Source organism: Lissotriton vulgaris, chromosome 2_1 (assembly GCF_964263255.1).
Source record: "Lissotriton vulgaris chromosome 2_1, aLisVul1.2, whole genome shotgun sequence".
NCBI classification, from domain to species: domain Eukaryota; kingdom Metazoa; phylum Chordata; class Amphibia; order Caudata; family Salamandridae; genus Lissotriton; species Lissotriton vulgaris.
In genome coordinates this window covers 1,242,108,092-1,242,131,974 of record NC_141687.1, presented here as the reverse complement: position 1 = coordinate 1,242,131,974, position 23,883 = coordinate 1,242,108,092, and the positions used below count along the sequence as shown (strand labels likewise).

The following is a 23,883-nucleotide window of genomic DNA, read 5'->3' as shown; positions in this document are numbered from 1 at the left end:
GATTGCCTGGTATACAAGTTGCAGAAATGGAATGGCCATCTTCAAGTTCCTCTTCTTTTCTCTATTTCCATACATGACTTACCAGCTCAATTTGCTAACACCAGACATTTTGCACCAAGTATTGTCTTATGATTTGCATGTGCAGATGATGTGATTTTATTCAATTTAACCCCAGTTGGCCTTCAACAGAATTTGTGTGCCCTAAAAACGTATGCAGGGAGGAATTTCTTAAATAAGATTAATATATCTAAAAGTAAAGTATTGGTCTTAAAGGAAAGAGAACACTGCTGTCCCTTCTCTTGGAAGCTGCATGGAAACACCTTAGAAATGGTAGAAACGTACACATATCTCAGTAGAGTGTTCTCCCAGAGTTAAGATAGTAAATTACATCTTTTTCATCAAGGGAACAAGGCTTTCGCACAGACTGTTTTAAAAAAATAAATTTTATATAGATCATCTTGAAGGAGACATTTCTAATTATTTATTAGCAATGTATAGAATACAAATTCCACCAAATGTCACAAACGCATTTTAGCACATCCCAATTAGAAATTGGGCATTGTTAAATCAGCACAAAGGGATGGTCCTGCGCAAGGTAACTACGGTTAGCCATGCAACTCCAGTCCATGTATTTAATTTGGAATTTGCACTAACCATTTTTTTTCTGCTGCAATTGCAAATGTAGTATGCTGGGCTTACTATCTACTGCACACATCAGAGGGCTCCCTTAGAGATCTATTAAAGCAGGAAACATTTGCAGTACCCAAGAAAAACACCACTTTTATTAGAAACCTTATGTTGACTTTAGAAAAACTGGACTGCATGATAGAACACTTGCAATCATGGGGCTCTATTCACAAAGGTAAACTTGGACGAATGGTCTAACCTTAAACCAAAAGTCTAAGTTTACGACTTTGGGAATTCACAAAAGGGCATTTACGAGTACTATCTTTGTGTCCACCCACAGGGCAGAGATCGGCCCTAGTGTGGACAAGAAGATAGTACACGTAAATACCCTTTCTGAATTCCCAAAGTCGTAACCTTAGAGGTTTGGTCTAAGTTTAGACCAAACGTCTGAGTTAACCTTTCCTGAATCGAGCCCATGGAGTATTGGACAAATAGACATTTAAAACAAAATGCAATCTCAAGATAAATGTTTTCTGATGACGGCATCCATTGTAAGAAATTAAAGCTGTAAAAATCTTTTTTAGAAGGTATAGAGTATAAGTACCCACAAAAGTATTTATCCATTTGCTTTAGACCATGGATTAAGGTGGGTCATAATCACACTCAGGTTGGGCATCCTGCCTCTGAATGCATGCACATGCCATTGGTTCAATTAAAAAAGGTGACTAGTTTATGTGGCCTATATAACGGAGAGATTTAAAGATTTAAAACATGCACTTTTCAAATGCCTTGTATTCAGAATACCATGCATCCTTTATTTAATTCCTTTGTATTTTTAATTCAACATACCAAGAGTTGATGATTTGATTACTTTAATATTGTTCCCTAAGATTGTGTATGTATGTTATACTGCTTTTAACTTTTTTAGCACATGTTAAAACACTTTTCTAAATGTCTTTGGTAATGATGTATGGAAAGAATGAATAATGTTTATTGCTTTGTAATTGTTGATCTCTGTTGTGGTCTAAAACAATAAACTTGACTGACTGAAGTTTAGCCTATTGACTGTGAAGGCAGAAGCTTTGCAAGTCAAAGTTGGAACAAGCCATGTTGCATTCACAAGACTTTCGAAAATGAAGAATGCTGCACAGATAAAATGGATTCTAATTAATCCTCATACAATGTTGTAAATTATCCCTGATGTTGTAGACCCCACAGAAAGAGCAACGTTTATACTTTGATGTTTAGTGGTTGGCAAAATCCAACAACTGACTAGAACTTTGGGTGGTGATTTGGCCACTAAGAGTGACCACAAGTTTAGAGTTGTGTCATATGAAAGCCTGTGGGAAGTCTAGGTAGTTCTTGGATGATCAGATGTAAAAGCACAGTATGCCGGACAGATATGGCAGGCCATGTGAAGTCAGTAATTGGTGAACAGCTGTTTAATTTAACTTCTTGCCTATATCTTGGGGATCTCTCCCTGGGGCCATATTTTACAATGTGGTGCATTTTCCTTGTTTGCACCAGGCGCACCTTTCAAAAGGTGTGCTTGGCTCCAACAAGGAGAGTGCTCCATATTAGATTGTATGCGCTGCTCCCAGTGTAGCCGCAACCCATGCTGTCCTGGGGAAGCACGTTCAAGTAAAATATGGAATGCCTTGGAAGCAGCCACTCAATGACTGTGCAGGCAGCTACCTGTCTGCATTTTTAGGAGGGGTGAGAGATCCCCATGTAGGCGGGAGCAGTGAGTGGCTGCAATTGCCTGCAAGGGGATGATTAGGGGGTCTATAGGACCCCTTTTATCACCTCCAGAGGGCTGCCTTCAGGTGGCACACTAACAGTGTGCCTCTTTCTATGTAGTGCACTGTCAGTGCGACTACTGACAACTTCCTTACATTTGCGCATATGTCTATAATATGGCTCAGGTGCAGAGACAAAGCGATTTCCTCATTTGAATGAGGCAATGCGCTTAGGCAAACGAGGGAACAGCCTCTGATTATAGCGCTGGTGCTTCAGGTCTTACAGGAGAACCCGCACCAGCGTCTGTGGCCCCGTTTGTATTACCATGTGCTCCAGGGGCGCACAAAGACCTTTTGTGACCCCCGAGCACTTTGAATAATACGGCCCCTGGTTGGCCTTCTACTCAAATTCTGAGTCACCTTAGTAAATGGTTAACTGGTATGTTGTACAACTTGAGTGGCTAGTGTGGAGACCACTGAGTTTACCCAATCTGCAGGTGCCCTAAACTAAAAATGTAAGGACCGGGGCTGATCTTGACAATCCACAAAATATTACAATTATATTCAGACTGTTTTTCACAATAAATAACACATACATTTGCTGCTGTAATGTTCTATTGGCAAATATTTCTCAAGGGCAGTTTGGTAGTGAAGCCTTTGTATAGAGATGTCCTACATTTTACAAGGCCCCAATGTGATTTCTGTGCGGTGGTCAGCCATTAGTGAGATCCCGAAAATACAAGTGTATTTTATTTTTCAATGTGTGGACAAGCACAGCTCTGATGGCAGCTAGCAAGTTGTGTTGATCAAACCTATGAACAGAAGTACTGGACACAAATAGGAGTTGTCCAGAAATCCAAGGGTGAGTTCAATTCTTGGCATTCAGTGGCTGTTGGTTAAACATCTATGTGCTCCCCCATCCTCCTGATCGAGTCTGTTGATCTGTAGAAAGTTTTGTTGTTTCTAGTCTACCATTGTCGAAATAGTGGACTTGGTCCAATGCTTCAGCTTTTGATGTGGAATGGAGAACTATTTGGGGTAGGGACTATCACCAGTTTTTGGACACTTGTTTGTTTCATTTTTGACTGATTAACAGCAACGTTTTAAGCTTTTTACTTCCTTCTCTGTGTATCTAGTCTCATGCTTTTCGATTATGTGCACAGTAACGTACCACCCCCTTGGACCATACCTTCTTTTCACATGTAAAATGGTACAATGTTACTTATTTTTCCACCGTGATTTTTTTCTACCGTGTTTGCTGATTGTAACTGTTTCAAATCAATTTTTCAATACGAAAAACAACTATGAATGAAAGATACAAGTAGAGGGTTTTCTTCTTGTTGGGAGCGACCCTTGACCCCACCAGGTAGGTGCTCCCCCTCCGCACAGCACCGCCTGTGTGTCCCTGCCTCAGCTGCCGCTGCTGAGGAAGTTAGAGGCCCTCCACCACCCGCAGGCTACCACCTGCGCCTCCTCCCTGGTGGCCAGTGGTAGGCCTTAGGTTGGTTTGTCATTTGTCATTCCATTGTATTGCACTCTCTTGGTGTCCGTGACTGCTGTTGTCTGTCTCCCCTTCGTTGCCCCCGTGATTCTGTGCCTTTTTTCTCCTGTCCCCTTCGCTGTCCCTGTGATTCTGTGCCTTTTTTCTCCTTCTGTCCTCTTCGGTGCCCCCGTGATTCGGTGCCTCTTTTCTCCTTCTGTCCCCTTCGCTGCCCCCGTGATTCTGTGCCTTTTTTCTCCTTCTGTCCTCTTCCGTGCCCCCGTGATTCTGTGCTTTTTTTCTCCTTCTGTCCCCTTCGCTGCCCCCGTGATTCTGTGCTTCGCTGCCCCGTGATTCTGTGCCTTTTTCTCCTTCTGTCCCCTTTGCTGCCCCTGTGATTCTGTGCCTTTTGTCTCCTTCTGTCCCCTCCGTTGCCCTTGGATTTTGTACACTTGCTTCTGTCCTGCCGCTGCGTCCCCCGTGGACCCACCCCCCTGACTGCCCGTTTGCTGCCCCCGCCTCCCAGCTGCTCCTCCCTCCCACCTACCCATATATGGTGGCTGCTGCGCATCCATGCCGCTGGCGCGCCAAAGGCGTGTCTAAGGCAAGACCGTCTGCGCCCGTCCGTGCCTGGACCGCGCCCAGCGCCAGAACCCCTGGCCCCCGTGCCTGCCACGAAGACCGCTGCCGCTACGATGCCAGCACACTGCACACCCTCAACCCCAGATGGACCCACACCTGCATCAAGCCCTCACCGAAATGCACACATGGTCCCTTCACCTGCCGGAACTGCAGCTACACAAGCCTCAGAGCCGCCGAACCAACCACCAAGAAAAATCTCAACCACCTCCGATGCATCCTACTGAACACCTGCTACACAAGCGCGCCGTTGAGCTCTTGGACCTGCTCGACACATCATCCCCAGACATCTCCTTCCTGACAGAGACCTGGATGAAAAGACTCCTCTGCACCCGACATCGCCATAGCTATCCCGGACGGCTACATGATGACCCGCAGAGACTGCACCAACGGAGTCGGAGGAGGAATCGCCATCGTCCACAAGAACAGCATCAGGGTCTCAACCAACACCAACGACACTCTCAGCTCCGCCGAACACATGCACTTCCAGATCCACACAGACCCCAACACCAACCTCGGAAGTACCCTCATCTATATACCCCCCGGACTTCGACCCCAATTCAGCGACTCCATCGCCGACTTCATCAGCATGCATGCCCTGACCTCCACTGACTACATCCTCCTCAGAGACCTGAACTTTCACCTTGAGAACAACAACAACAACGACTCCACCACCCTGATAGACAACCTTGCCAACCTCGGACTGAGGCAGCACGTCACAACACATACCCATTCCGCCGGCCACACGCTCGACCCCGTCTTCTCCTCAAGCTCCCACGTCTCCTTCAGCCACACCACCAAACTCTTTTGGACCGAACAACGCTGCATCCACTTCACCTTCCAGAAACCCACCACACACCACCGCACCCAGCAGATCCCCCACCGGTGCTGGAGCAAAATCACGGAAGACCAACTACACGCATGGGCATCCGCAGAAATGTTTCCAGGGGGGGGCAAAATTTTAACTTCATCACCATCCTCCGACATGATTGAGCACAAGTATTAAATACATTTAATAAAAATCTAATAAGACAAAGAGCTTAAATAAACAAAGAAACCCATAGTTGGAACAGAAAAATCTTGTGAGGCGCCACAGCAGACGACTGGGCAACTACAATAAAATAGAGGGAAAACTAAAAATGCCCAGAAAAAACAAAACAATTCTATATCAGGTTGATGTGGTTCTAGAGCATGGGTACTCACAAACTTTCTCTTGGGGGGGCAAATTTACAGTGTGGTTTGTGGCCGAGGGCCGCACCAGTGGGAGAGGGGGTTGGGGCAAGAGCAACAAAAAACTATGACCATGAGGTTGAACACATGTCTCCCTCCCTCTATCTATCCGTCTCCTTCCTCTATATATCTCTGTCTCCCTCGCTCTATCTATCTCCCTTCTCTCCCTCTCTCTGTCTCCCTTCCCTCTCTCTCCCTCCCCTCCCTCCCTCTGTCTCCCTCCCTCTGTCTCCCTCTCTCTTTGTCTCCCTCTTTGTCTCCCTCTGTCTCCCTCCCTCTGTCTCCCTCCCTCGGTCTCCCTCTCTCTCGGTCTCCCTCTCTCTCTGTCTTCCTCTCTCTCTGTCTTCCTCTCTCTGTCTCCCTCTTTCACTGTCTCCCTCTCTCTTTCGGTCTCCGTCTCTCTGTCTCCCTCCCTCTGTCACCCTCTGTCTCCCTCCCTCTCTAATTATCCCTCTGTCTCCGTCTCCCTCTCTGTCTGTCTTAGTCCCTGCCTCTATCTGTCTGTCCCTGTCTCTGCCTCTATCTGTCTGTCCCTGTCTCTGTCAGTCCCTGTCTGTCCCCTTTTCCCTCCCGCTGTCTCCCTCTCAGTCTCTCTCTGCCTGTCTGCTCCTGTCTCTGCCTCCAACTGTCTCTGTATGTCTCCCTCCCTCCCTCTGTCTTCCTCCCTCTGTCTCCCTCTCCCTCTGTCTCCCTCTCCCTCTCTCTCTCTCTCTCTCGCTCTGTCTCCCTCTGTCTCACTCACTCTGTCCGTCTCCCTCTCTCTGGCTCTGTCTCCCTCTCTCTGTCTCTCTCCCTCTCTCTCCCTCTGTCTGTCTTCCTCTGCCTCCCTCCCTCTGTCTCCCTCCCTGTCTCCCTCCCTCTGTCTCTCTCTCCCTCTGTCTCCTCTGTCTCCCTCCCTGTCTCTCCATCTCTGTCTCCCTCTCTCTCTGTCTCCCTCTCTTTCCCGCTCTCTCTGTCTCCCTCCCTCTGTCTCTCTCCCTCTGTCTCCCTCCATCTGTCTCCCTGTCTGTCTCCCTCCCTCTGTCGCCCCTCCCTCTCTCTGTCGCCCTCTGTCTCCCTCCCTCTGTCTCCTTCCCTCTGTCTCCCAGTAACTGCAGCTCTGAAGCCCAATCAATCATTACACTGAAGCCATTTATTTCAGGATCTATTCAAAGAAGATGATCCTAGTACATTAATAAATCACTGGATGCATTTTTCATAATCCTTCACCTATCAAAGTGTTTTATGTTAAAGAAGAACAGATCTGATCAACGAATTGGTCTTTTTAATTAGAAAAAATGGCCCCAAAAGAACAAAAGGAAGGTGACTTGGAAAGCTCCGGGCTGCTTCTGTGTAAGGATGCTGTGCGGTCTGTGCATTGCCCACACTGTGAACCCATGTGGATGCTGCCATTGCAGTGAAGCATGCCAGTGAGTCCCCCCTCCCCCCATGCTTGCTGCAGGCACGTAACATGGCCACTTCAAGACTCGTCTGCAGCATTCCCTTGCATTTCTGCATACTGCATCCTGCCACAGCACCAAGAACGTCATTTGGGGGTCACCAGGGGCCGCGGCTGCGACCCCTAGCTCGTGCCTTTCAACCCATAACACTGCCATTGCGACACCTGGCCTGACAGATCACAAAGAGTGAGGGAGGGAGACAGACATACTGGGAGTCTTTAAAATACCATTTACTTGTCAATGAGACTAAGTTGTGAATCGCCCCGCCCCCATAGAGCAGAGTGTCTGGCCGCACTGCTCGATTGGTGTTTGCTGAACTCTTTAATAAAAAATTTGTTTTAAAAACACAGGTAGGATGGTAGGATGTCTACAAGGCACCTTAAAGGCAGACGGCCCATTGTCATTATTTATGTGATTATCAGCAGCAGACAGAATGACAATGGGCCATGCCACAGTCTGAACAAGATTCAGTAGGGTCTGCTGCAGCCTCCAGAGTTCAGAGAGAAGTGGCCCCAAGTGAGAGAACTTTTAAACTCCTGGGGCTTCTCACAAGGGAACAGCACAGCCTGCTGTAATTACCACATTGTCACATGGCCAGCACTGGACAGACGGGTGATCCAGGAGAGGGCAAGCGACCCCTTTTGCCCCCCCCTGCAGACCCCCATGACTACACGCAAACCTCGCTCTCAGCCCACCCACCGACACTTCCAGCATCAACAACGCCACCTGCAACTTCAGAAACTGGATCAACGACTGCGCCAACACCCTCGCCCCTTTGCAGAAATCCACTCACATAGACAACAGCAAGAGAGCTAGCTGTTTCACCCCAGAACTCCTAGCCTCCAAGCGATCCTTACCGGAAACTAGAGAAGAAATGGCACAATAAAAAGACACCGGACATCGCAGCCCACAAAGAGGCCATCCGCAAACACCATCACCTCATCAGATCTGCTAAGAGGACCTCCTTCAAAGACCGCCTCGACAACAACGCACAAAACAGCAAAGAGCTCTTCAACATCGTAAAGGAACTCTCCAACCCCAGCTCCAACACCAACGACATCCCGCCGTCACAAGCCCTGTGCGACTCCCTCGCCACCTTCCTCCACCGCAAGATCGCTGACATCCATGACAGCTTCAATGCCCAGACAGCCCCAACAGACATCGACACTCCAGACACCCCGCACACCATCGACCACAACCCCCTGCCAGCCTGAGCCGACGTGAACATAGATGACACCGTCAAGACCATGAGCACAATCCACTCCAACTCCCCGTCAGACCCACTCCTGCACCACATCTTCAACAAAGCCAGCAGCTCCATTGCACCTCACCTGTGCAACGTCATCAATCTCTCCTTCGAGACTGCGACCTTCCCAGAGAACTGGAAACATGCAGAGATTAACGCCCTACTCAAAAAACTCAAGGTGGACCGAGAGACCTCAAGAACTTCCGGCCCATCTCTCTGCTTCCATTCCCAGCCAAGGACATCGAAAAGATCGTCAACAGACAGCTAACCCGATACCTCGAGGAAAACAGCATCCCAGTCAAGGTTCCGCAGCAACCACAGAACAGAGACTGCCCTCATCGCCGCCACAGACAACATCAGGACTCTGCTGGACATTGGTGAGACCGCTGCCCTCATCCTCCTGGACCTCTCCGCTGCCTTCAACACCGTCTGCCACCACACACTACGCACACACCTCCACAATGCAGGGATCAGAGACAAGGCCCTGGAATGGAGCACCTCCTTCCTCTCCGGCATAACCCAGATTGTCCCCCTCCCCCATTCCGATCCGAAGCCTCCAAGATCATCTGCGGCGTACCCCAGGGATCATCCCTCAGCCCGACACTGTTCAACATCTAAATGGCCCCGCTCGCACAAGTCGCCTCACAGCACCACCTCAACATAATCTCCTACGCCAATCACACTCAACTGATCCTCTCCCTCACTAAGGACCCCCTCACCGCCAAATCCAACCTCCACAAAGGAATGAACGCCGTCACCGACATGATGAAGATCAGCCGACTGAAGCTGAACACGGACAAGATGGAGGTCCTCATCCTCTGCTCCAACCCTTCAGCCTGGTAAGACTCCTGGTGGCCTACGGCACTGGGAGCAGCCCGACACCCACCGACCACGCAGGCAACCTGGGAGTCATCCTCGCCTCAACACTCTCCATGACCAGGCAAGTCAATGCAGTCTCCTCCGCCTGCATCAACACCCTCCGCATGCTCTGCAAGATCTACAGGTGGATCCAGACAGATACAAGAAAAACAGTCACCCAGGCCCTCGTCAGTAGCAGACTCGACTATGGAAACGCCCTCTACGCGGGAGCCCCGGCCAAACTCATCAAACAACTGCAATGCATTCAAAACGCCTCTGCACGCCTAATCCTCAACGTACCATGCCACAGCCACATCACCCCCCACCTGATAAAACTGCACTGGCTCCCCGTCAACAAGAGGATTTCCTTCAAGTTCCTCATCCACACACACAAGGCACTCAACAAGACCGGCTCAGCATACCTCAACAGACCCCTCTTCTTCTACATCCCCAACCGCCAGCTCCGTTCTGCCGACCTCGCCCTCATCCCTCGCATCCGAAGAACAACCACCGGCGGCAGATCCTTCTCCCATCTCGCCAACAAGACCTGGAACACCCTCCCACTGAGCCTACATCAGACCCAAGACCTGCTGACCTTGAGGAGGCTACTCAAGACCTGGCTGTTCGACCAGTAGTGCCCCCTCCCCCTTTTTTCCCCCAGCGCCTTGAGACCCTCACGGGTAAGTAGTGCGCTCTACAAATTCTTGATTGATTGATTGTTAGTAATTTTGTTTCTCATTTATTATTTCCATCTTTATAAAATACTTTTCTTTATTTTCACCACCATTAGATGGGAACCAATATAGAAAGTGAATTAAAAATATCAAATACTGGGTTTGTATTCTTCCATAGATTTTTGATTTTTTTTTCATTTTTAAATAAAGTGCTACCAATAGTTTCATAATCAGCCCTGTCAGGTACCACACATTGGCTTTTAGACTAACACATATCAGTGTGGTGGTCCGCATCACCACACTGAAATGTAAAGTCTCGCATATTCAGCACTTCCTCAGCTGTCAAGCAGCATGGAACGCTGCTGCTAATATACTATTTTTGACTGAAAGCTCACAGTGGCAGCGCGCACTGCACGCTGTCCGACAGGCTTGGGGCCTGCCTGAGCTCTGCCTGAGCTGCTACTGCTACAATTTAACAGACATGATTAGGATTAAATTTACAGGGCCTTTACAGGCCTGGGTTTGTGAGGCACACAGTAATAGGCGAGTGGGTCCTGCGGCAGTCGCCTGCAGTACGAGCGGGCAGCAGTTGAAACAAAGTTTTGGCTGCAGTGCTCAGCTGTCGGCAATCACGTAGGTAGTGCAGCTCGCCACAGTAATTATCAGGATCTGGGTATGTCAACTAATCCAACCCCGCAAGCGGTTGACTTAACCATGGACTGGCGGCTGGAGTGGTTTGCAGCTGTCTAGAACACCTTCCTGACTGTGCAGCTATGTAGCTTAGCCGAGTCTCGAGCCTCAGTCATATCCAGTGGTCAGCGTTACCGTGGGCGATGTCCGAGTCTGGTTACGATGGCCGGCCACTACCAGGCAGGCTCTCGCTGGCCCTCAAAGCAGCCATACTGGAAAGTAAATGCCCAGCATACTATAAAAGCCCCTGAGGTTGATTCCAAGTTTGGCGGTACAAATGTGCTTGCACATGCACACACACACACTCAAGTCCGTGACAACACCATGTGAGGAAGTTTACTTTTCTAGAACGTAACCTCAGTTTATAATGCATGCTCTGTTCATTCCAACTCTGGGCAAGTACAGGCGTCCGACCGCGGCTCAGCTTAATGAATTTTTTACACTGTTTTAAAACTCAGCTGCCATAGTTGGGGAGAAACACCACATTCGAAAGACTGTCTGTAACACGACAAGCCAAAGACAAAAATAAATCCCTATAACCTAATACACAAGAGGATAAATGCCTCACCCTGGACCAAGTGTCTTATTGTGATGTATAGATATTCCAGCCTACATCAAGCTATTGTCCCCTAAAGGACAATCAAAACCACATATGCATTTATACCCATCAACAGTATAATAGGACCAAAGTACATCACACACTTTCTCAACTTAGAGTACAAATTATAATAAAAAGATTTATTAAAAATGATTTGTCGCATATTCCTTTATTGAAACTATTCACATTCCTCCCAATACAGGTTACAATCTACTTTTTTACACATATAGGTAACAACTCTAAAAACAGTCAACATAGCGTTTTGGTGACACCTCGATATTTTCACCTTCCTCAGGACATAAAAAGTTTTCATCAGATCTAGCAGATAAAAATACTTAGTTTAGAGACCTATACATTCCACATATTAAACGTGCTGTTCATTTTAATACTTAATTATTTACGATATACTGTGGTTGTCCCTTATATGACATTACTATTCTATACATCAACTACCATAACTTGACACTCCGCCCCAAAAACTGTAGCATATTTATTACAACATTTTCCTCTGTATTTCGTTTGGAATTTCTTTACACATTCACTATATCTTCATTGGAAGGGAAACTCTAGTAAGCGGACATCTATATGGCATTGAAGAAATTTGTCAAATATACACATAAACCTAGTATGCCCATGCTTATATTCTGGTACACTCAAATAACATAAAAGTATAATTTTCAATGTGATTTCAAACTATTCCCAAAGTTATCATCGCCTCATGGTCTCTCTTAATCTTAATACACATAGTCTATAATGGATATGTTGGCTAATGCTGTCCTATAAATATCTCTACAAGATCGTTCCATACCTTCTCAATAGCTTGATTATGTTTTCAATTGCATAATCTGTGGGGGGATAGGGATCTCGCCACTGCAAGGGCCACACTGATAGAGCCTCTAAATGAAAAGAGAGTATTCATTATCTTTGTATCTCTTATCATTGGTTCAATAATCACTTATTTTAAGACACTAGTGGCACTGATTGTGTCCGTTCCTCTATAGTGTATTTAATGTTGTGGGTAAAATGTATTTATATACCTTTCAATTGAATTAATGACTCCTTTCTCTGTATCCATTAGAGCCACCGTATTGTAGGGGATCAGGGGGTTGCAAAGTAAAACTTGGCACAGATCTCTGTCTGGCTTTTTCTCTACAGAAAATGAGACATCATTGGAATCGATTACTATATTTAAAATATGTTAATTTTTCTCAACTTTATTCTGTGAGAGAGGAAGCTTACCTATTCGCATCAAAAATGTTGCGTTCCGTGCTCATGCCATATATATTCAGAACTGGCATCGTTTTTCAATTGGCGATTCCATACTCTAATATTGATGATGCTTTGTTGAAAATTCAATCAAATCTATAAAAAAATGGGGAAAGACTACTATTTGCTTCACTATTGGTATCTACATATCAATGCTGTGTACCGACATGTACAATTATTATTATCTAGAAGTATCTAAATAAAGTTGTTACTCACAAAGACACTGAGTGTGCTTCCTTATTAGACATTACTTTACCTGGGAAGTGCACCACTCCATTGCTTACTCCAATTATTTTATGAGCTGATCACTCTATCGTAAAATGCGTAACAATATTATCAAGTCCGCATTTACCTGCATGCTCGAATTATCTTTTTGGGCGGTAAAAGTAAGTAACACCCAAAGACAACCAATAGTCTAAGGGCGTTTAAAAATTCTTATTTGTGAGTATAAGCCCAGTGTGTATTTAAATTTGCTCTGGAGCGAGAGAAAAGAACTCTCACATCCTCTCTACAGGCGTTTAAAAGTCATATTTATGAGTAAACGCACCGCGTGTATTTAAATCAGCTCTGGAGCGAGAGAAAATAACTCTCTCACCTTCTCTATATTAGCACTGTTTGGTAAATACCTGCTATGTATATTCAAAGTAACAGCGCAAAATCGCTCTTCGCTTGCCTACTCACCAAATCAGGAATTAACGGCCTCCCTGCTCTAACAGGTATCTGGAAACAAGCTGTAAAAGTGCTTCCGGGGTTGCGACCTTTTGTATTCATGTGGGCGCCGATATCGTGCTGCCGTGTATCCAATTTGTAAAATAAATCAATCCACAATTACAATGGGTTTAGTTAAATACCTTACCCTTCTTGAGAGAAGCTCTAAAATAACAAAATATTTTGTAATTCAAAAAACTAAAACTACTCCGTGTTTAACATGTCTATACGTGGCAGCCATCTTAGAGTATCTGAATGGTGCTGTAAGCAGCTATATGCTTCTTTTACAATGAATTGCACATATATTTTAACAAAAATATTGAATTGTGTTCTTCATTGCGGAACCCCAAGATTTCTAATTCTTGTATCCCTCTAGCCTTCTCTCTATAAGAGGGAATCATTATGCATATCGATTCCAATCAGGGGACATTCAGACATTACGTGTAACTAATTTAATGTGCCGCTCACTTTTTCATTATACGTGCAAGTGTTGTGTATCGATTTAGATTCCGTGTGAATTTCCTGCTTCATGCCCTTACATAGGTACAATTCAAATTACCCTTATATAGGCATAGAAATCCAGTCTTTATTAAGGCATAGTCCATGCTAACCAAATACAGGCATGGCTACTTACATCTGTTCATCCATGTCACAACGAGTTCCTGGAAAACCAGACTCTTAAGCTCTTAGGGACTTCCCCTTGCTTGAATATTGATTTCTCCAAGAACTCATTTATTATGCATGAACATCTATTCCTTAGGGGTTCATTCATGATGTTCATATGCCCGACTTTTACATCAATACTGGCATTCCTAAACACCTTCAAGGTATAAATATACCTTCACTTGCTATGGCAAAGCACGGTGTGGTTTGGTGCAACTTGACTACCTACTTGCACAACGCAGTTCGCTACAGCAAGCCCCGAAGGAAGTCTTCTCCTAAGCTGATGCACTGACTAGACGCTGTCATCCTCCTGCCGAGAATCCAGCTCCAGTGTTTCTGACTCCCCTTGCGGGGTGTTGGGAAATCGAGTACCAGGAAAGAGATATCAACCTCTCTCATTCTAAGGTAGGGAGCTGATTAGAGCCTAGAGAAACCTTTGGCAATTCTTGGCAAAACTAAAACATATTCTAAGGCAGGGCCTACTTCTTCCCTCGTACTAGGCCTAGGTTAGGTACCCTGGGGTAGGTGTATTTTAGAAGCACCAGTTGAGTATTTTTATTTTAGCCTGTGTTAATGTATGTATTTTTATATATGTCATAGCAACAGACAATGCTATTACAGTATTAGTTTATATTACTGTTTACGCTGTACTCATTACACTTCACATTCTGTCCAATGATTGTAGCAGTTCATATCTCTTGCATGAAAAAGAAGACTGTTCAATAAGCCCCTTTTTTATTGAAACACCCGTCTCTCTATTTCTATGCAACTCTATGCAACGAAGCATGCACTATTGACTGAGTGAAATAGTTATCTATTGGTTCCACGACTCTGAAGATATTGTTCCGACTCCAAGGGAAACAAAGTTGTCATGTTTATGTGATTGTCAGAGAATAATCCCTTCTTATTCATTCGAGAAAGTTTCTAGTGACCTCTGAGTTAGCTGGCACACACACAATTAAGTTTAATATACTCGATAGAGACATACTGACCTCAGTCCTATGTCCAATCTATAGTGTATATTCCAATGCGCAGAGCCTATTAGGCATATAGGAACTACACTACAGAAGGGTGTAAAGCATTGAATGCATTGTAACACCCGAGTTTCATGAGTACTAGTCACATCAGGCCAGAGGATGGTGAAACTACACATGGGGAAAAAAGAAAAAAGAATGGGGTTTGTTTGTTATAATCATTACCCTCTAAGAGATGATGTTATCTTTTCCACATACTCTATTGAGTGCTTAATGTTTTATGTTTCCTAATGGATTGTTTAGGCTAGATCAATCTTTCCCACTCCTCTTTGTTATTAATGCCATTTTTTGATGTGTTAAAGCTTGACATATAGAATTGTTCACATTTTTTTCTCTTGCACATGTGGTCTCCTCCACTAGTGCTAAGCTGAATTACTTCAATTCCACTTCTTTTCAAGTCTTCTACTATGTGGTTGTGTGCAATCCAATGTTCCACTAACGGAGCTGTTCTTTTTTGTGTCCTAAGTGCCGATTTATGGTCAGTTACCGACTCTTATTTCTCGGAACTTCTCACCCTTATTATCCCTTATTACAGGGGCAGACAATCAAATAAATCAAATTTTTTGTCCTGCAATTTATAAAGTTCTTTACGTTATGTGTGATTCCATTGTGATTGATCACACTGCCTTTCATAATGTTACTGCAATTCTTGCAGGAGTTGCAGGGAAATTTGCCTACAGGGAAAGGAGCATTATTGATGCTACGTTGTTTGCATTCTCCTTCTCCCCTATGTGTGTGTACCAGTCGATTACGAATGGTACCATTTCGTCTAAAATAGAACATAGGTTTAGACAGTCTTGTGTTCTTTTTATCATTCAGCATTTGCCAATTCCTATTTATGATATTTTTGACCTTGTTACTAGTGCTGCTGAAATTTGTAACACAAAATTAAAGGAAGGTCCTGTGCATTTGCTCCTTGATCTTTGGTAACAAACAAGGATTCATAGTATTTTGCTGTTTTGTACGCCTGTCTAGTGAGCCTCTACAGGTACCCCCCGTCTAGAAGTTTTCTAGCTAGGAAATCAGCATGTCTGTGGGCTTAGTATAGAGTTCTAGCTGCAATGTACCAGCGTTGTGTTTTATCTTAATTTCTAAGAAATCACAACTCTCTTTGTTTATAGTGGAAGTACATTTCAAATTGATATCTCCTAGATGTAACCACTCTATGAACTTCATCAGGGACTCTGTTGTCCCTTTCCACATAAAAAAAGACATCATCGATGTACTGGGACCAACATGAGATATTTTCATAAAAGGCACCAGTACCAACAATCCGACCTGCAAGGACTTCAGAGAGCAGAGCTGTACTGAGAGGAGCCAAGAGCTGTGGTGTGTGAGTCACTGCTCAGCTGCACAGCCATCCCGGCAGAGTCAGTGTGCAGCTGTGGTTAACTTCTTCACAATCTCTTTTACTTCAATATTAAAGCAGGTAAATCTTACAGGCGTTTCACATTCATTTATCACTAAGAGGCCCTCCTGGGAAGTCTGTGCCCTCCCATTTCTGGGTCTTTGCAGCAGCTTTAAGATCTTCTTAGTTTCTCGTTGATCAAATGGGTGTCATTTCTGATGTTTATATGTTTCCCTCGTCTTCCTTGCTTGATTTTGCTCACGAGAATTGTCACTCATAGTTGTTGAATATTATTCATAAAGACACTGAAATTATAAACCTGTCACACATAAGCAATCTGAAACCTTGCCAGCTATGCATTATTGTTTTAGTTTCATTTAATTTGTACGGATTTCTCTTTTTGGTGCTTTTCACTTTTCTACCAGACAGTTTTGGTATTTATTGGTGCTTTTAGCTTGTATGATGATTAAGGGGCTAGCAGTATTTTTACGCTCCCAAATCTATCATCAGTGTGTAAGGAGTGTGACCTGGGAACTCATATCAGATCTTCATTTGCAGAATCAGTTTTTTCACAGACAATAAAGGAGCAGATTGAAGAAGTCTTAAAAAAGAACAACCACCATCAAACGACTTGCTTTTTGCAACTGTAAGGCAGAGAAACTGGTTGGAAGAAACTAGAGGTTCCAGGCGTAGCTCATTGGGTCACTTGGTAGCTCTCATAAAGTCAAAACGTCTCTCATCCACATTCTTGTGCACTTCTACAGTTTTTGTTTAATCTCGCATTGTGTAAACATACATAAATATGGGAAATAAGTCTAGAATTAGGAGATATATGTATTGTCCTAAGAAGTGCCCTGATGAGTCTTACGAGGCAACTAAATGTTATCAAATTCTAACACTGAATTTTCATACGTGTTTATTTTAGCTGTCAGAGAATGAAGGGACTGGGTGGCAAATGTAGTGCTTTTTTGGTTGGTATAAGTCACCATTATTAAAGTTGTGAAGGAAATTGGCGTGTATATTTGGCATGGTACATTTGTATAGTGGCTCTTGCAGAGTGAGCTGCCATTAGTCATTTGTTAAAATCGGCCTACCAACCCTTTGTTCCTGCTTGAGACCCTAATGATACCGCAAAAATAGGTGTCAATGAAGTCACACATTTGTGCACCACATTATAGCTTAGTGACAATTGTGCTTCATTATTTAAACGTGCACTTATCCCCAGATTTTTGTTGGTTCTAACCACAAGCATACATTGTTGAAAATTGCAGAAATACTTTTGCCGAATGTGATCAGAACACTTTGCCCGTGTCATATTGTTTTGTGCTGAGGAATAATTTAGAAGGAAAGTATCTGGGGGGGATTTTATTTTCTCTGATGAGTAATTGTCATGCCAAACTCAAGACTAGACTAGTTCATAAAACATAGGGGGATTATGTATGAGAGCCCGGGGTCACTTTTGCACTCGTAAAGTGGTACATGCGTGAAGCAGGGCTTTCACAAAGATATAAGAAGACACTTAAAGCCATCCTGCATGACTTTTAGTGGCCCCATAAATCATGAGTAAAGCAATGCAGGGCAAATCGCAGCTTCGCCTTACTCTGCGCCCAGGAGGCATTCCATGAGGATTGCAGTGGGTTTTCCCTCTCAGCACCCGTGGAGTTTGATGCTGCCCCAGATATACAAAGCGATGTAAACCTGACGAAGCGTCAAATCCATACGCCTCCCACTGTGAGGCAGAATGAGGAGAAATATGTTCACTTCTACTCGTTTATTCCTCTTTCCATGTGTGCATACCTCATAGGATTGTTTTTGTGCAGGAAGATAACTCTGCCTGCACAAAAAAAATCCTGCCTGCAAAGAAGGCACCCTTGCACAATATGATGCAAGGGTTCCTGCGTTGCCGCTAGGGTGCCAAAACGACACCAGCACAGGCAGAAACAACAGGAATACACCATATTGTTTAAATACGGTGCATTCCTGCCCTTTCACTTTGCCGTAGGTCCACACAGCAAGGTGCCTTGCTGTGGTGCTCCACACCAAATTGCGATAAATGAAGCCCTAGGTCTTTTTGTGGCAATGAAGGGTTGCTGCTTTCACTACAGGAAAAAAAAATTCCCGTGGAGAATAAAGTGTGTGTTTGTACCGGGTGCTCTATTGCACTGTGTGGACTTTTCTACTATGGAAAACACCTTTCAGGGGAACAGGAACCCTTGGGAATAGTCACATGACAATCCTTGAAGTAGTAAATCAACACTCGCTGCTGTATACAGACATAAATCCATGATTGCAAATGTACTTCTTTTTTACCAATCTCTTTATGTTTTTTAATCCTGTTCTTTAAAGAGCTTAGACTTACACAAAATGACGATTTATGATGCTTTATGATAAGTGAATAGAAACGTGCGAACATTTACTGGAATTCACCTCGAAAAACATGTTCGCATTAGTAGAATGGATTCTAATCTTGAAAAGCAAGGTCTTTATATCAGAAGTGCATCACTGTAGGTGAGCGTTTGTAAAAAATGAAATCACTGTGCCAACCAATATTTCAAATAGATCCGGAATGTTTACAAATAGCGCACAATGTAATTATGTGTTGTGCAATTGAAGATAGTTTGAAATTCAAATTAAGTCTATGAAAATAATTAAAAATAACCACCAAAGTGCGCAATTCAGGAACTTAATTGCTTGAAAATTTGTAACTTAAGTTATATTATTCAACTAGTTCACTATGAATACATACCTTGCAATGTACTGAGTAGTATAGAGAAAAACAAAGCATAAAATACACTAGTCCTCATGTCCTCATTAGGAGTAAAGGGGATACATTCCAATCCCTGTGCAAACACGTGTTCACACTGGGATCAGAACTGTGAGTTGTGTGATAATTATCACACACTTGCAATTTTACCCAGATAATTTCCAGCAGGCCGAACCTGCTGAAGTTTATTGGGGAGGTCTAGGAAAAATGCAAAACATGCAGAATTTGGTCTGTTAAAAACCGATTCTGCATGTTATGCACCATTTTTCTTTTAAAAACTCGTAATTGCAGGTATTTATCATACCTTTTACATACCTCATCATGCAGTACTGATAATTTCTTGGAGTGGGTGGGACACGCGGAGTTTCACTCCGCAGAATTCCGCGAAGTTACATAAAGCTCTGTGAGTTTCCGCGGACTTCCGCCAATGGGTGGAAATATGAATGTCGTGCTGCTCACGTTGCAATTTAGCGGCAGTAGCGATTGCCGCACGGACATAAATCAGCACGAACGGCACCATACGCTGCACAGCCATTTGAGTTGATTTGTGTTGCCGCGTGAGTAGAAAATGTACTCGAGTGCCAGCAAATCTACTCAAGAAGCAGACCTCTGACAGCGATCACTTGCGACAGCCCACGTTACAAAATGACGCTAAGCGATACCAAATCCTGGTCACACTTGCATTTCTGGAGACTCGCAGCCAAATATCTACCACACAACAAGTGGCGGAATATGGCCAGAACTCCACATTGCAAGAGTAATGCAAAGTCAACAAATTCTGCCAATTCGACGAGCAGAATGAAATATTGAGCCCATCCCCAGTATTTACCACATGTGATAAATACCCTGCCCGATTCCAACAAACTCTTAGTGAGGGCCATTGCATACTGACCAGCACTAACTGTGTAACTGATTAATGTGAAGTAAATGTTGTAAATTCAGTTTACCAGTTTGCAGATGGGTAGCTGAATTGAACTCAACTTGAAGAAATTACTTAGTGCTTTAACAGAGCTTCGCTTCCTAAAGTAGCATGATGAAAAATTATTCCGATCCTAGGCATGCTATTTCAATTTTCCTTTGGTCAGCTTGTTCATTACGGACACAACCTAGTGATGACATCATCCAGATTTTGTGCATTTTATTTGCAAGCTTGTAATAAACCAGTTGCAACACGGAAACGCTATCATCCAACAAGAAAGGAAACTGATGCCTCGGAGTGGCCTTCAGGTTATGTCCCAAAATCACTGAAAATGACTTGCATTTTGTCATTGAGTATATAGTCGGATTGTGTAGAATTATAAATGGTAGGAGTTAATTTTGTTGGGGCTATAACCAGCGGGTTGATTGATGCAATAGTGACAAGTAATGACAAAGCCAACAAGTTTGGCTTTTATAAGGTGTATGCACATTGAGGCAGTACTTAAATTTGCAGATTCATCACAGAGTATGCACAAAACACACATAGATGGAGCATTACACTTAAACCGAGAGAGATAGAGACACCCACATACACGTTCTCTCTTTCACTTTGTCACACACATACTCCCTCTCTGTTTCCGATAATTTCCAAACCCCCGTAGAAAATCTGTAGCTGTACTCTGTAACAGTGAATTAGACTTCCAGAGATAAGTGTTTGCCAAGTAGCCAGCAAAAATAAAATTGGTCTAAATTACAAACATATATATATAGATTAATCCCAGATTGCGCAATGATTTCTTTCTATTTATGCTGAGGCAAATTAGTCAAGCTTCTATGAGTTGAGGTAAGGCAGCAGGCCACGGGTGCCTCCAGTAGATGATGTCAAATTGTTCGGAAATGACCTAAAGTAGTCTTTTTAGATCGAGGACCGAAGGCTGCGCTTGCGCAGTCTCTGGGAGGAGATTTAATGTTTTGGAGTATGGGGGCTTGAACCCGCCTCTCTCTTCCTCTCTCCTCCATTGGCTGGCTTCCTAAACGGAGGCCAGCCATTGGAGGAGAGGGGCATCACTCCAATGAAGCCCCGTCTCTTTCGGATTCGGGGGCGTGTTTTTTTGCGTTCTTTCGACTGTAACGTCATCCGTCACTCAGAACGCCAGAAACGCGTCCCCGAATCCGAAATTTTCGGCCGCCATTTTGCTGCTCGTTAAGATGAGGTCGCCCGCTCCCGCTGTCCTTGTTCCCGCTCCCTCCCGCTGTTCGTGTCTTTGTTCCCGCCGCTGCCCATGTCCTCTTTCCCGTTGTATCCCGCCCCCCTCCCGCTGTTCGTGTCTTTGTTCCCGCCCCCCTCCCGCTGTCCGTGTCCTCGTTCCCGTTGTATCCCGCCCGCTGTCCGTTGTCCATGTTCTGCGTCAGGTAATCCTCGAGATATTTCTGCGCCGAAGAGTCGAGGCGAGGGAGGTGCTCTCTGCTAATGGCAGAAGCACAACACCGACATTTTGTGGGGAAAAGCGAGGGAAGTCTCTGGCCGGACCCACTTGGAGCCACCGGCAGCCTGGGATTTCTGGTTCACCGGTAGAGCGCGGACGCCAAGTGGCTGAACTTCGGCGGCATTCCTGGGCCGGAGTGCTTGGTTACCGAGTGCAAACAAAGGCGGCCAGCTCGACACCTGCACGCTGCGTGTGTGACACAGCGGGCGGCGGGCAGCGCGAGGGACACAGCGGGCAGCGCGAGGAGTGGCGCTGCGTAGCCGCAGACAGCCTCGGAATATGAATCCGCGAACACTTCTTCTCAGCACAGAATCTGACAGCAGCAGGAACCGTGGGATGATGACCCCGTAAACAGAGCGACTCCCAGAGTCCAGCTTGAAGGTCCTCTCTGGGTTTTACTGAACCATGCTCTTAAGAGTAAGTGCAGGATATTGTATTGGCAACTACTGAAGGCTTAGCTACTCACTGATTTGGAGGCATACTTTTTACATTATTTTTTGTTGCTTAAAAACATTATTTATTATTATTTCCTTGCGAACCTGCGCTGTGCTGGCGTGGGGGATTCAGTAAGGTGTTGGAGAGGCTTAGAGGCAGTGTACATCCTCCGGGATTATCCAGGGGTCACTTAAATTTCCATGTCCCTTCACGGATCCGAGTCTTATTTTTGTTTTGAAGCAATACATCTCCTTCCAGAGGATTCATTCTTCCCCCACAGATCACTAGAGTAGTTTTAGCGGTAGGCAGCTGAAAGTAGACAGGAAATGTTCAAGGAGTGTGTGTATACATTTATTGTAAGGCATCAGGTCTACGGAAATAAGTCTGGAAATGAGCAGTTAATATTTGGACCCTACCTCAATATTCATAGTCAGGATGCATGTTGCTCATTTGATTTGCGCATAAAGCTTCTTCATGAAGTCCATGAATTTTATTCCAGGGTCTCTATTCATCTAGATAAGCATTGCTGCTATGGTTCTATGTTTGAGCATGGCCTGCAGTTCATGATTACCCCATGGTTTCCGGATTTGAAATACAGCGTGGTCTTCAGTATGGCCCTCAGGATTTCTCTTCATATGGTCAATAGGTACTGTCAGGTTCTTTGTTTTTTTTGTCTGGTGTAGTATCCAGGGTTACACCCAAGCATATGTTTTTAGCTTTAGGCTTGATGGTCTAGCTCTTATTTTCTGGTTAATTATGTATTTGTGGGCACATGTTTTGCTTGGAGTTGATTAATGGCTGCCCTTTTTTGCACCATTGAGTTGGAGGAATTTAATGTACATCTATGAATTAAATGGTTGCAAGCTAAATTCTGTTTGCAGGTTATTGCCATTCGGTGTGCCACAAGATTACCCTGTTCTTCCCCACTGCAGTGTCACACTCTTAGGAATGTTAACAGTTATTGGCGTGGATTACTCCAAGATGTCGATCCTAATTGGCGGTGCTTGATTGTGACATGGCGGTACACATGGGTGTCATTAGTGTAGGAGTGATTAATAGGTTGGGGTGTCCAGTAATCTTGAGATGGATTTGTTCAATGTACATTGAAGCAAGTTGTGGACCATGGGATCCCTGGGGGTATCCAAAGTAGATTTGTTTTGAGTTCAACAAGAGGATTAAGAGTTTGAGTTTAAATGAGCAGTTTGAAAGACAGGAAGCAAACAATGGGAGACAGCAAACGATGGCTCGTGTTCTTTGGTGTAGGCATTCAGAAGAATTCTCTTTGGCTAAAATAACATAAACGGTCCTCCAGTACATGCCGCCAAAACCAATAGGGAAACATGTTTTTTTCTCAGAGGCTTTGACTGCATTCCCCAACACTTTTCACATTGGAGTTTTTGTTATTCCTAATGCTAATCCTAAACCTAATTATAATACTGCTAAACCCTACATTTACAAGGACTTTAACCCTAAAGCTAACTCTAAATGTAACTTGAAAACCTGACATTACCCTGATAATAAACCTAACCCCAACTGAAAGCCTACCTCCCAACCATAACCCACATCCCAACACCAACACTACTATTTCTTCCCTCATCCTATTGCTTACTCTATTTGCAATTTTTATCTTAACCTCAAAACTCCACCAGAGTCAATGTGTTGATGTTGTGATGCAAATGTAGTGATATCCTACATGGTCACTTGTGCCAATGTCATGGCTTCTACGAATGAGTATATTAATGCAATAAATTGGATGTTGTGAGAGTGCACCACATGGCTTGGCAATAGGGTAAGTCTTCTGGGAATACAATAATCTGAAAGAAACAGGTTAGTATTAGATTCCTTACCTTAGAATAACCCCAGGCGTCAGTCTGGATCCGGAAACTTTTGCGTAGCAGTACCCCTGCGCGTCGGTAGGCGTCGTCTGCAGGTGTCCCCTGCGGCTCCGCGTCCGTCGTTGGCGTCGTGCGCCGTGATGACGTCGCTGGAGTATATAGACGCCGCCTCCGCGCGCTGACGTCAGTTCCTCTTTTTTCCGCG

At 44.5% G+C, this 23,883-nt stretch overlaps 1 protein-coding gene across 1 annotated transcript in view; it reads left to right on the top strand.

The window, feature by feature from the left end:
• GRAMD1B (GRAM domain containing 1B) overlaps positions 1–23,883 on the top strand; it is a 1,455,160-nt gene that overhangs the window by 95,707 nt on the left and 1,335,570 nt on the right. The window lies entirely within an intron of this gene.